This window comes from Argentina anserina, chromosome 4, assembly GCF_933775445.1.
Source record: "Argentina anserina chromosome 4, drPotAnse1.1, whole genome shotgun sequence".
Lineage (NCBI taxonomy): Eukaryota > Viridiplantae > Streptophyta > Magnoliopsida > Rosales > Rosaceae > Argentina > Argentina anserina.
The window spans coordinates 13135845-13148320 of record NC_065875.1 but is presented as its reverse complement, the minus strand read 5'-3'; the positions used below and the strand labels follow the sequence as shown (position 1 = coordinate 13148320).

Sequence of the window (12476 nt, the reverse complement as noted above, 5' to 3'; positions counted from 1 at the left end):
CATACGACATCCGATTAAAGCGTGTCGCGCGTCTAGGATCTGGTATTGACGAACTCTACGACTTTCAAGAATAAATTTTTTGAGATTCCTAATGGATAAAAGTCAATGCTTGACCCCTCACGGTAACGTTTCAGAGTAAAAATCGCTCGAACACTTTCGTTTTCTCCCTCATACTATATAATCGGATCACTATCAATTTAAATATCTCCGAACAATAATTAGAAAATAATTATAAATTTCCGGGATATTACACTAAGTAAGTAAACGTGCACTCAGAGTGACTAAGTTCGAATGCAATTTGAGATTGAGTTGAGGTAGTATAATTCTAGATAATCATGCCTGCCATATATTTCTAATCTTTACTGTGTCCATAGGATATTTGCAACCTTAGGAATCCCAAAATCATCACCAAGCTTAGTGCTATAGTCGATCATTGTCCACAAGACATTGGCTAATCTGATATCCCTATGAGGAACACACTCGTACTCATGTAGATAGTGAAGCTGGAGTGCGCCTAATTAAGCTTAAACTATCATGAACACACTCCGATAGACAATCCTACCTAATGAATTTATAATGGAAATCAAGAAAACCAAACCCCACTGCCTTCTTGGAGCATTGGAGCATGCCATCAGGGGGCTCATGCAAAGTTCACACTCAGACACTCTTTTTGCTTTTCTTTTATTTTATTTTTAAGGGAACCCCGGGGGGGGGGGGGGGGGGGGGGGGGCTTGCACGTACCCCTAAATGCCCACTTATGATCTATTTTTTCATATTTTCATACAATTGGGAGATTCATGCCTTTTCATCTATATTTTGTAAATTAATAAATTCACAAGCAAATGAAATGGCATGAATTTCCTAGTAAGGTGTTATTTATTTTATTACCTAATAAAATATGGAAAAGAAAAGGAACTATGTTTGGGAAATTGTTGGTTTCCAAATTTAAGGGGTTAATTTTATCATCCTCGGATCATGCTAGAATCTTGCAAATTCAAAGGTGTAGTTTGACGGAGAGAAGTCAGAGAACATTATACAGCTACCAATGAGTTGTGATCCATACCGTCTTGTGCAATCTATATATGCATGTTCATGTTCATTTGTTAATTAGATGAAAGCGATCGAATGGGTAGTTGATACCCTACAAGCCGTTTGATTTTGGTTTTTGAATAAGTTGTTCGAGTATTTAAGAAAACCGAGAAACAGATTAACTACTTACCGGTTTCAGACAACAATTAAACTCACCCGTTTCAGACTTTCAGGTCGTTAATATATATAGTATACGTTGAACCAGAATGTTAGTTTTGCAGTTTTGCTACATATATTTCTGAAAAATCTGGGGAAGTTTGCTCAATTAAGTTTCTCAAGGAGTCGCAAATTAAAGAGCCAAATATATAGTTGGGCAAACAAAGTTCTGTTTTCTTTTTGAACCATAGGTAACGAGTTCTTCTTAATCGTATCCTGAAGAAGGAATTTGAGTTCATCCAGCACGTATACAAAGAAGGTAACGACTTCTTAACATATATTCCTCGCAACAAAGTTATGCATGTTGAATATTATTCATCACAACAAGTACCACGTACGTCGCTTTTTGCATGTTCCGTTTGTACAGTGATCGATCAAAATATGTTTCAGATGGGAGATCGACGAAAATGGGAGGACTTGAACTTGGACTGTTTGTTGAATATTCTGGGAAGAGTTGATATGGAGACTCTTCTATTGGATGCCCCTTTTGTGTGCAAGTCATGGCACAAAGCGACCCTCATTCCATCGTGCTGGAAACATCTCGTATTTCCAGGCAATGAGAAGTTTAGTCCATGGAATAGTATCAATGGACATGAGAGCAGCTGGGGCTTCCAAAACCTTGTCAAGAGATTTGAAAGTGTTTATAAAATCGACGGGAGTCGTTGCTCTGTCACTACTTTCATAAAGTTCATCGTCAAGCGTAGCGGAGGAAAGGCAACCTTGCTCAAGCTACCCAGATGCTGCACTGCAGAAGCATTCAAATATGTCACAGATGCGTAAGTCGATCGCTCCTTAATAACCAAAGCTCGATCATGTTTGGACCAATTTCAAAACATGAAGCATCCTAGCTAAAACTCTTATGTTTTTCTTCGCAGGTGCCCGGAAATAAGAACTCTCAGTATTCCGGAAAATCTATTATTCAACAAACATATGAACCTAGAATTGATCGGAAAGTGGAAAAAATTGGAGGTGGTATCATTGGATTTGGGTTGCAGCTTTTATTTGCAGGAAATACTTGCAGTGCTAGTGAAGCAATGCAAGCATTTTTGTGGTTTAGATCTATCTAACGCCTATATTTTCGAGCATGAGGCTGCGACAATCGTCAAGTTGGCGCCTACTATTAAGTACTTAAACTTGAGGGGTGCAAAAACAAATCGGTTGAGTGTTTATATGATACTGAAGGGATGTAAAGATCTTGTCGATTTCGATGCCAGGAATTGTGTTGGTTTCAATGAGGATGACAGTGATATATCAAAGCATGCTTCTCATCTTAAGAGTTTTAAGTGCAAGGGTTCTCAACTTCTTGAATGTCTTATTGGACCATCATATGGGATGACATTTGGTTTAATTATATGAGAATAAGACTATATATGGAATCAATTAAAGTTGTTCCTATTTGATGTTGGGAATCCGTGTGGGGATTTAACTTCCACCACCGAAGTTCATATTTGATGTTTTATTTGGGTGAATATATATGGTTTCATTCCTTAAAAAAAAATTAAAGTTGTTCATGTTACGGGATAATTATTATTCTACCATTTTGTGTATCTTAGTCTTATTAGATTTTCTGTTAGAGATAAATTCGTATCTCTTCAATAAATTATGACTTTGAATCATACGGGATTGTGGTTATGTAATGCATGTATATAGCCCTCATTATCCATCAATAAACAGTTACGTTCTGTTCCATTACGTTGATATTATTCTCGTTCTGTTCCTCCTCAAACACGTTACCATGCACTTTGTTCTAAAGTGTCTGAGCGACGAGACCACCAGAAAAATATATCCTGCCCCTAAAATCCCAATCTCCGACAGTCTTTTCTTTTTGGCATAGCCTGAATTTTCCGACAATTTGTTGTCGACAAAAGCAGAAAAAAGGGATGAATCTGCTATGGGCACTCAATGATTTGATCTGGGCACCCGATCTCCATCTCTCCACCAGCGTCATTGAGATTCGATGCTACCCAGCTCCTGGTGTCGCTCTCCTCTAAACACTGTCCTTCGTCGCATCTCTCCTTTCTCCGACATCGGCCAGATCAAACCCAGAACCAGCCTAGCGCCGGACAAGACAACGTCGTTAAACCCCGCGCGTCCACACTCAATGCCCAGATTCATCCTTCCCATGGAAGACTTCTGCCCGGCGTCGCCCGCATCCTGCGATTGATGTGACAACGTCCTACATCTTGATCCACTTCGCGTTGTGTCTACGACTCCTCCGCCATGACCCTAAAGTCGTGGGCGCCCTCAACTGTCGCCTCACCTTTCCCTGGTCGTCCACCCCGACGTCGTATATTTCTGCTGTCAAATTCGACCAGTTCTGCAAATCCAGATGTCGACCCGGATCTCCTTGATCCGACCCGTATCAAGGGTCCGTTAACCCGAACCAGCCCAGCAGCCCGTTAGGCGTTAGCTTATCCGAGCGCAATAGCCTCTACAGCTCTAAACTCCCATTTTACTCTTTTTCTTTTTCCTATTCCATTATTTAATCGTTTATTTGCACATTTAGTTTCTAACTATATTTCAAGTGCTCTTTGTAATAACCCGAATTTTTAGAAACTAAATGTCGAGTAATTTCAAAGTGTTAAACTTGTGAAATTAATTCAAGATGACAATTGGAGGTTTGCGACATTTCGAAACGAAAACGGAAACGTTCTCGGATCGTTTAATTAGAAAACGTAACGTTACCGCAACGTATAGATCGACTTTTATTCCGTCCCTCGGTTGTGAAAACTTCCTTCACGAAAGTCGTAGAGCTCATCGATACGAGTTCGTGAACATGTCACGCGTTAGAAACGGACGTCGGATGCGAAAGTTATTAACGTCGGAAGTTCGTTTCCGATTTTGAAAATAGTATAAAAGGAAGGAGAGGAGATTAAAAATCAGAAAATCAGATTTTTTTTCTAAAAATCAGCTCGGGTACTGTTCACCCGAGCTCGGGTATTGTTCACCCGAATCAAAAACCTTCTCCGGCCGATTTCTCCACCATCCGACGTCGCCTCGTGTCGTGCCACCTATCAAACTGATGGGCTCGACGAGCTCCATCTTTTGGGCTACGCCTTGCACTCCGGCGACAACCACACACGGCGTAGAAACCGCCGGAAGTTACTGCTGTGGCGGCGCCGCCTCCTCCGGCCACCATGGCTCGAGATTCTTGGGGGGTTTTGCTTGTCTCAGTCCCAGCAACATTCCCACAAAAGGAATCGAGCCAAATCGAAGTGTAAGTACCCGAATCAAATTTTCAATTTCTAGGGTTTGTGAATAGTGCCGATTTTGTGTTCTTCGTTGTTTGGACTGTTTAGACTCGGATTTAGACCTTGGTGTCAACTAGGAAGTTGTTGGAAATGTTGTTTAGCTTGTGGTGGTGAAATTTGGTGATGATTGGTGGCGGTCGGTGAACAGTAACGCCGAATGAATAGTAATTATGAATAGTAACTCTGCATGAATAGTGATCTGTAACAGTACTGTAAAATAGTGAATTCTAACAGTAAATGTGAACAGTGTAATGATAAAATAGTAACTGTGAACAGTGTTTTGTCAAAATAGTAACTGTGAATAGTGGTTTAGTAAAAACAGTGATTAGTAAACATGAACAGTGTTCCGTGAACAATGTTTTATGGACAACATTTAGCTGTGCTGAACTCGTCACCTGTTATTTTAAGTATCATTTTCTAAGCATTTATCGTGCTATTAGGTGACTGACGAAACGAGTGAGGAAATTACTTTCAGGGTCGTGGAAGTTGCACGCAGGAAAGAATGTGAGTAAAATCTCACATATTTATGAATCTACCCTTGTGGAGATTCAGGATTTTACAAGAGGTTTTAATATTGAATTACGACATGTATGCGATATAGTGGATTACATATATATTGTATAAATGGTAATAAGTACATATATATATAGTTTGCTATATTATATACTGTTATGAATTCATTGGATTTGGTCATTTCGATGACGAGAATTAAATATTGAGCATGTGATTTGATTTTTGTAGAATAAGATGTGTGATTATCGTACGTGGTTTTGACATGAGTTTGTTAAAATGTTTTGTCTTCGGACGAGTTTTGTCTTCGGACGTGTTTATGAAATATGACATGTATATGATATAATGGATTATATATATATTGTATAAATAGTAAATATGTACACATATATATAGTTTGCTATATAATATACTGTTATGATTTTATCGTGTTTTATGTCATTTTGATGACGAGATTTATATATCGAGCATGTGATTTTGATTTGTACAATATGATGTGAGATTATTGTACGTGATTTTAACATGGAGATTGTTAAAATGTTGATTTGTCTTCGGACTTGATTTTTGGTACAATATGATGTGAGATTATTGTACGTGATTTTAACATGGAGATTGTTAAAATGTTGATTTGTCTTCGGACTTGATTTTTGGTACAATATGATGTGAGATTATTGTACGTGATTTTAACATTGAGATTGTTAAAATGTTGATTTGTCTTCGGACGTGATTTGGTACAATATGATGTGAGATTATTATACGTGTTTGGCAAGTCGGAACCTAGCCTTTGGCCGGGCGAAAGTTACGATACAGTTAGAGCTCTAGTCTGTCTGTCATAGTACTGCATGTGAGGTTACGGGTGGTTATCTGCTCATGGGTACTCATATTGTTTTGGATGTTGGGTAGCGGGTGGCTATCCAATATCGGCGGTGTATTAGGAGAGGGGTAACAGATGTGTACCAGCGTTTTTGGTACCCGTATTATAAATGCATTTGGGTAACCAGAAGGGTTACTTCATTTCTCATGAGCGTTTCTTTTCATATTTCTTTAGGACAACCAGATGGGTCGTCTATTGACTCATTAGTGCATTTATATTTGTTGATTTGTGGATTTTTGTATATATATATTAACAAGCGAGTTATATTTTCATTTTACTCATACGAGCTGTAAAGCTTACCGGGTTTGTGTTTACAATCCCGGTGCACCAATTCGATGGTGTAGTGGATAACTCCGCAGGTGTGGATTAGCGGGAATTGACGGACCGCTTAGAGGACTTGAAGTTATTTATCTCCAGCTTGTGTGAGGATTTTGTGTGACTATCTTGTGAGGTTGTTCTGAGGATTATACATTTCCATTTGTTATAATGTTGAATTATAATTTGGGTTGTAATAATCGGTTTGACTGAGTTGTATTTTGAACTCAGAGATGATCCGCTGTGGCATTTTAAATGATTTCGATTTCATCGAGATTGTTTGGTGTTTAACGACTTTGAAATTTTGAGTTTTTATACTCGAAATTTTGGGGTCGTTACACTCTTATAGGAAAAATAGTCACTTCTCGTACTATGGTGATGACATATACGACAAAGATGGACGTTAATTATGCAATTGGCACATCATTTCGAGCATATCCTCAAGAGATTTCTATGTCATCAATATGACGATCGAAAAGGGATTCATCAAGAGCTTCTTGGATGAATCGATTTGCAGAGTAATTTAATTATATGTGGTCTATTTGGCAGACCAACAAGTATGTTTTTTTCTTAAAGTTGTTGTTTCTGAATATATATATATATATATATATATATATATAAATTATCGGGCGTTATTAGTCTTCTTTATGTCTCTTTTCCGGCCTTTCTTATAACGCCGATGAGACCAAAAAGGAATATGATTCCCTTCTTGGTCGAGGTTTTTCGTGTGACTATCCTGGGGGAGTCACATTATTATTTAAAGGGTAGAAATGGATTTCGTGTGGTCGCTTGAGTGCACCGCTGTTTTGGGTGCGATCATGAGAATCGCCGATATGCATCGATTATTTTGTGACCATATACATCACAACCTTTCTAATTCTGGTGACATACTTGAATAGTTTTGACTCGAAACCTATACAACCCTCGTTTCTTATGGATGCGTCATCATCGCGACTGTTATTTGAATGTTTGAGTTTTCTTAAACTCATGTCTATAAACGATAATCTCATAGTCTGCATACTCATTTATTTGAGTTGAAATCCATTACTCTGAAGCAGCACTATTTGCTGATAAAAGATCCCAAAAATAAAAAAATTCCATGGGACACACACACTTAACGTGATTCAATAATCGTCTATGATGTTGTATTACCTGAGTTGACCTTAATGCATGTTTCACATCCAAGAAACATATGCCATTTTTGGCACCTGTATCTATTTCTTGAGGGAATTTTGGAGATGGAAACGTAACATTCTTCCATTCTCAAGTAAGCAAATTTTTGAGCCTCAGGCTAAGGTTCCGCCCGATCGGATATGAAAGATTTTGCTGCTACGGACTTTTGATTAGTCAATCTATTTTGACAATATTTTCTGCTTACTATTTTTCAAGTATGACGTTAGCATTGCCATGTTTCTTCCTCGACTTTAGTTTAAGTCATCTATTGGAATTGGAAACTTGGTTGTGTTGTATTAAATATTGGTAGTCTCAGTGGCTTCATGGCATTTAGGCCGTCGGTGGCGGCATCCCCTCCTTCACAGGAGCTTGTGACGTCTCCCGTGTTTTCTAATGCCTCAGTCGCAATCTCCGATGCCCATTGCTTATTTTACAAAGCTTGTTCTCTTAAATAGATTTTAAGGAAGTCCTTATTTCCTAAGGCTATAACCGAGAATATTCCATTCTTACAAAGTATTTGAGGTGACATTAGTGGACCATATCCAACCGAATGCGGACATTTGTCGGTATTTTATGGTATAGGTTAAGAGCATCGATGCCTTAGTCACATGTCACTTTGCTTTACACATTGAACGCTGCATTTGCTAAAGTGTTAAGCTATGATCATCATAATGAGAGCTCACCACCCTTCCCATCCTCTCAAATCTATTCGATTGGATATTGTTCGAGAGTTCACCTCCACGGCTTTGATGATTTCGTTTTGCATGTCTACTGGGATCGTCGTTGAACATATTATTACTCATGTTCATTCACTGCACGATCTGGCAGAGCTCAGACTTGGTTATGGGTACCAACTTGCCGATTTTTGCATGGGGATATGTAATGATGTTGCATGCAACGACACTTATTTGTTTCAGACCCACAACTCACCAACCGTTTAGTGCATACCAGATGGTCACTGGATACGATCCCAACGTTCTTTTCACTAACGCCTATTTGGTTAAGTTGTTGATGTGTCTCTCTTATAGTAAACTCAATGGGTCTACATAAAAGGATTAAGTATTTTAGTTGGTTATGATTTATGAATCACCAACACTTTTCCGTTATTCCAATCTACAACCGTGGATCTCTATTCTGCGATGTCCGCAGACGGTCACTTTGATGAGACATACTTCCCGTTGTTAGGGGGAGATATGGAATGCTTCCATTCCGATTTTAACGCTAGGAATTGACGGGTGTGGCACTATGTCTCATTAAGATCCCGCACTACTCAAAGTGAGCAAATGTGCAATGTATTATCAACCTCCAGAAAGTCAAAGATTCGATGCTCAATGACTTTACTGATACTGCGAAAGTGATGAGGTCGCACATAAATGCTGTGATGTGCCGGTAAGGTTGGAACTCTCAGTATATGGGAGCATTTCATATGACTTGGTCCTAGCACCGTTGGCACCATCCCTGATAGTGGGAATGAAGTCGGCGATGACACCATTAAACGTTGTGGTGTTGTTGGCGCCCGTGGTATTGTACCACAAAATAAGGACATCAAATGCAAAGATTGACTAGCTTCGGTCTTGGCTCCTGCCTAGATGAGGGGGAGACCATTATTCTCTAGAACCGAAACCAGAAAAAAGCGAGGTGCGTAGGCACAAGTATTTCTCCCATCATCAAGAGATATTCTCTTAACATGTGTATCAACTAAGTTTATGTGGGACGCTACAGACTCCTATTGTTGATTTTAGAGAAGAATATAAATCTCTCAAATTTATCGTACAAGCGCGCGCATGTGTTAATGGATTGATCTCCCATGATTGATGATGTATTCGCTTATGCTCTTATTCCGTTCTAAAATATCAACAACGAGCAACTTGACCGAAGTGGAAAGAATCAATACAGGGTGAACTAGACTTGTTATGTTGGTCGTTGTTCGTAAGTGTAATGAGAAATATGAAGTCATGCAATGAGTCATATTCTCTCGTTATGGACATAATTGCTTTCCCTTACTTGATCAGTAGTAATGTCCATGAAAACTGATTTGCAGCATATGATAGTGGTCATAGCATATCTATAAAGGGATCTTGATACATATATGAAAGTGCCCGAGGGACCTTAATTGCTTGTTTAAATGCCTCTATACCACGGAAAGTTTATGTAATCAGATTGCGACGTTTGAGAGAACGTAGTACAATCGGTTGCAAGACCTTACGCCCATACGTGTTCATATGAAAGCCAATTTGGACTCTCTATTCCATCTAAGTAAAGATGATGAAGAGATTCAATGAGCTATGGATTCATACATGTTAGTGTTGTTGGGACACTATTGCTTTCATTATGATGTGATTAATTATGCGCCTATACATCGTCGTTGGACTTGCATTGCTCCTTTGACATGGGTTTAGTTCTACACTTAGTGAACCAACACAAATCCTATCCACACCAACGCCACCAGCAGCTCCAGCAACATCAACGTATGCCTTGGTGTAGCAGTCGACACTGGTAGCGTAGAGGTTGCGTAAGGTTCCGTCTCGGACCAAAATCAGTCATTCATTGGTCCACTCCCCCATTTCTTTGTGAAAGACGCATTGATTGTGACAAATCAAAATCTATCAAATTTGAAAGTCAACTTCAACGAGACCTACAAGACAGCTCATTCAATGAAATATAGTGGAATTGGTACCATTGGAAAGGTCTATGTGTCTACTTTCTAGGTACACTAACCATTTGTTCATAGCTATCATATTGAGTGAGTTATGGCTGTTTAAGCAAAGTAGGACAGTTCTGTCTGGAAATTTGCAAGTCAGTCAACTTCGACACAGCACTGTGAACTTGTCCGATCGAATTAGGTTGTGAAATTTATGTCATTGGAAAGCTGATAGGAGCACAAAGTGTGACGTTCTTAATGTGTTTATGCCATATTCTTACTCTTTATTACCTCATATTTAGTATGTTTTAGTTTTTTTTTTATGAATATGTATCTAGGTAGAGCTTATATCAATTATGAGTGAATTGATGATGAAATCGTGCTAAGTGTTAAGAATCTTTGTTGAGATATGTGTAGACACATGAAATTTAATGAAATAAATCATCTTCATTAAATAATTAAATCGACCAAGGACCCGACAAAATTGCACACGTGGCCCAAAAGTCAACAAAGTTGGTGCGGATCCGAATAAAACTCGTGTCAGCACATAAACGGATGATCGTAATCGAAACTACGTGATTCCGAATTGCATCAGAAAATTCAATGTCATTGACGATTCGAAATGGTAATCGGACATTTGATTAAATTAATAAATTTCTTAATGGTTATAATTAAATCAATTATTTTCTGTTTAATTTAGTTATGAGAATAACTAATTTTAAATTAATCGGAAAATACATATTGATTTAATTATACAATTAAAGAATTTATTATTTTAGTGTCATTAAAATATTATACAAAATATAAACTTTGACACTATAAATAGCCCTTCAACATGAAGAGAAGGGGAGGATTTTTTAGACTTGGAGAAGAATGAGAGAAATCACTTGAGCAAGAATCACTCTCGACAAATCCCGAAGTCTCTCAAGTCCACGAAGATCATCAAATCCACGAAGAATCGTCAAGCCACCAAATCGCTCGTTCTTCATCAAGTCCACGAAGAATCATCAAGCGGCCAAATCGCTCGTTCTTCATCAAATCCAAATCTAATCCAAACTCAAGTCCACGAAGAATCATCAAGCGGCCGAATCCCTCGTTCTTCATCAAATTCAAATCTAATCCAAACTCAAGTCCACGAAGAATCATCAAGCGGCCAAATCGCTCGTTCTTCACCAAATCAAGTCCAAATCAAACTCAAATCCTCAAGATCAAGTGCATGTCACCCTTGAGCCAAATCACATATGGAGATAGAATCAGAGGAGTTCACCAAAGATTGTAACCCCGCGCTTGATAGTCAATAAATTACTTTTATTTGTACACGTGTCTGCATTCTCTTGTTTGTTTTCAGATTATCGTTCTACAAATTGGCACGCCCAGTTGGACATTTTTGGCCTCTCATCTCCTTCTCCAAAGAAATCAAATCCGTTTGTGCGATGGCTTCCAAGAACAACCAAGTCGTTCCAATGAAGAAATCCAAGTCCACAACCGCGAGGTTAAGCAGAGAGGCCGAGCTGATCAAGAAGTCCAAGCAAACATCCTCCAAATCAAAGAGTGAACCGATTGCCCTTGTCACCCGGAGCGTGGCTAGAGCTCAACCCACGACGTTCATGGCACTTGCTAGTAAGCCTCGTCAACCAGTCATCACCTTGGAGAGCTTGGGAGCAATAGAGCATGCCTTTCAAAGTGGGAAGAAGAAAGTGTCAAAGGAGAAGGAGCCAAGTGAGCAATCTCTTCTACACGTTCATGGTGATGGCCCTATCCTAGAAGACGTTTTCTTTGATGACAAATCAAGCACGGCATCATACCATGGAAGTCCCAAAGAAGATGGCCCTATCCTAGAAGACGTTTTCTTTGATGAAAAATCAAGCACGGCATCATACCATGGAAGTCCCAAAGAAGATGGCCCTATCCTAGAAGACGTTTTCTCTGATGACGAATCAAGCACGGCATCATACCATGGAAGTCCCAAAGAAGATGGCGATAATTTTCATTCTATGACACGTGAATCCTCTTCTGACAATGCGCAGGTCTTGGTGACAGGGGCATCCACAGTCGAGGAGCAACTCTCCAATCTGTTTGAGATGATTGAAAAGCTCACCCGAACGGTTGAAGAAAAGGATGCGCAAATCGCTGAGCTCTATAGCAAGTTGGAAGATCAAAATGATGAGAACTCCACCAAAGGGTCGCCTGGCAGGAGGAAAGTAAATGAAAAGGGAGAAACGTCTAAGAACGATGGCGACTCGCTTGGTTCCTTATCACTCCAGCAATTGCAAGACATCATCACCAACTCAATTCGGGCTCAATATGGAGGTCCTTCTCGTGACTCCATCACTTACTCCAAACCTTACACGAAGAGGATCGACAGCTTCAGGATGCCGCTGGGGTATCAGCCACCAAATTTCCAACAATTTGAAGGTAAGGGAAACCCAAAGCAACAAGTTGCCCACTTCGTGGAGACTTGCAGTAA

The 12476-nt window shown here is 39.3% G+C and overlaps 1 pseudogene; it reads left to right on the top strand.

The window, feature by feature from the left end:
* Positions 1 to 1635: 1635 nt before the first annotated feature.
* LOC126792213 (F-box protein FBW2-like) overlaps positions 1636 to 12476 on the top strand; it is a 75026-nt pseudogene continuing 64185 nt past the window's right edge.